The sequence below is a fragment of the Convolutriloba macropyga genome, unplaced genomic scaffold (genome assembly GCF_964194025.1).
Source record: "Convolutriloba macropyga unplaced genomic scaffold, txConMacr16.3 SCAFFOLD_1925, whole genome shotgun sequence".
NCBI classification, from domain to species: domain Eukaryota; kingdom Metazoa; phylum Xenacoelomorpha; order Acoela; family Convolutidae; genus Convolutriloba; species Convolutriloba macropyga.
Genome location: NW_027449289.1, coordinates 7,078 through 9,715, shown reverse-complemented (window position 1 = coordinate 9,715; position 2,638 = coordinate 7,078).

Sequence of the window (2,638 nt, the reverse complement as noted above, 5' to 3'; positions counted from 1 at the left end):
ATGTATAAAGTTTTAATATTGCAATTGCGCTAAATGTCAGCTGGAAATATGCCTGCTTAAATTTTAATTGATGAATTTTGCTAGATTGTCAACTGAGCACTTTTCATCTTAGAAAACACTGGCTGGCTTGACTCTCCTCTCCTCTTAGATTCAACTCAATTAGGCACGGGTTTGAAATAATGATCCTTTTGCAATTCTTAAATATTGTGTCCTTAAGGACAAGTGAAAATCAAACATATATAGACCATCAGCAAAACTACGAACTTTAACTCTTTTGTAATTACTGCGTCCTGCTATGCTGCTTCATCCCATAATTTTTTTAAAAGAAAACTGGTTTTCATTTCACTATGATGTAGCTTCCCAGCCATTCCCCTATTATTTTACTTTTCTTGTTTGGCAGATAAATTGCGAAAGCTTATGTGAGCCGGCAACAAAACCTCTCCTTGTTATAGACGATGTGATTTCTACACATTTGGTTTGTTACATAAATGTGGTTATTCCAGGGCAGCCTTTTTCTGTTAACAGCTCATTTGGTCAATGAAGTGATCTCGGGTTAATGAAATTGACCACTTCGCAAAAAATGGAAAAGGCACTTGGTTGTAGGACAAAAACACAGTAAAACTGAGTAACAACTGTATTTACTGACAACCAACTTACAGATGAGATTTAAAAAAAATCTTCCAAACATTAAATGGTCAGTTCAAATAGCAGAAGTAAAACATGATTTTGACAAAATGCTTGGTTGGAGAACTCATGGTTGAAATAAAGTCTAAGTTAAGTTGATTCTCAGAAAGTTATATTACAATCAGGATTGTGCATGTTGCTCATCTGCTTTCATAATGACATTAGCAAGACTTTCGTTGATGAGTATGCAAACGCTCTGCCAATCTACTTATAATTTTGTGCCTACAACGCCATTGCGAATGCACAGATTAAGAGGTTCTACGCATCTCGATTTCAGTTGAGTTTTCTGAAAATAGAGCGACACAAATATACTCTTTATCCTCGCAATCTGAATCATTATTGATTCGAATCATCTTGGTTAACTTTTAGTTAACTTCTTCCCTTTTTTTGGTTGCCTTTTCTCATTTTGCAGTGTTATATGTACCATATGCTAGACATTTATGTTAGTGACGGTTGCTACCACAATTAGAACAATGGTCTTTGTTTCTTGTGAACTCTATTATGATGAAATTTGGGAAAGAGGTAACCTTTCGAATGCGCTGTTTTTTTCTATTCTACTTTAGTCAATTTGTCGATGAATATCGTGATGTTCCCGATAACAGCAGTGCGTTTCGTATTCCAGTGTCATTTTTGCTATTTCAAGAGCCCGCTTTGTTTCAATAGTTTTCTAGAAGTTCGCATCGAAGCTCCCTATCAAATATGCCAGCCAAAAAATATCGCGGCTAATGAAATCTTCCTACGTCACAATTAAGAGACAATTCTCGATATTTTAATTCTTTAAATGGTCTTTCTTTGAAGTCTTTTTGTGTCAAAAAAGTGTCGAGAATGGTTCAAAGCTCCTTTGTTTTCATCTCGTACATCATATCTTGAGAACAAACAATTCTCCAACCCTCGGCTCCCAGATTGAGAAATGTCAGCAAATCTACTTCACTATTGCACATCTTCCATGTGCTTATCTCCGCATATTTGTCGTACACTATTGAAATTCGGTGATCACTTGCAGAGCGAGTTCACTTACAATTTCAGAATTTATGATTCGCGAATTGAAATCCAAGCATAATTACTTGCGGAGCGAGTTTACCAAGAGGGAGAGAGATACAACTGAAATTGAATTAAGAAAATGAATCTATAAACTCAAGTGCTTGTAGGCATCTAAGAACTGTGTGACCAGACATGTCTGATCACGAAGCGGGAAACCAAGAAAGGATGCAATTGAACAACTCGAGACAAACAAAGAAAAAACGTGAAAGGATAATGAAGGGTAAATAAATTGAGCGAAATAAAGACATCATACGAAAATTTACTGCACCAAAAAAATAAATGAAATGCAAAATATCCACGAGTATCGCGTACCCCTTGTTGCGACAAAAAAAAGAATTGGGAAATTAGCAATTTTTTCTAGTTGATAGTAATTGTAACAATATTTAAAAAGCTATGCTTGGTCCCCGGTTAAATAGTTAATAACAAAATGAATAATAGAATAATATTAATTTATAAGTTTACGCAGTTTTGGTTGCGAAATTAACAATTCAGACATCTCTTGATTTTCAGCTTCAAGAACTGTCATCGATCTCACCATTGTCGGGATGTCATGATCAATAACTGGTTGCACTCGCGGAGCAGGTGGCGAAACTTGTCCGATAATCGGAGAAATGTTGATTTCTTCAGGCTGTTGAACGGCAATTATCTGTACTCTTTCGACAACCGATGCAGGTGGGGGCTGGATCTTCTCTACGTCCCCCGCTCGCGTGAACGTTTGGATGAAACTGCAATGGTCGATTCTGAAGACGAGTTGTCAAAACCGTAGTATGATGGGCTACGGCGGTTTCTGTCCGAAGTACCTCTGCTACCCTGCAATGTCGATTGCATGAGTAAAGACAACTCGTGTGCCAAATCGGTCTAAATTTCAGTATTTTAGTATCGGATGGCGAGAAAATCAGGACTTTTAGGGATG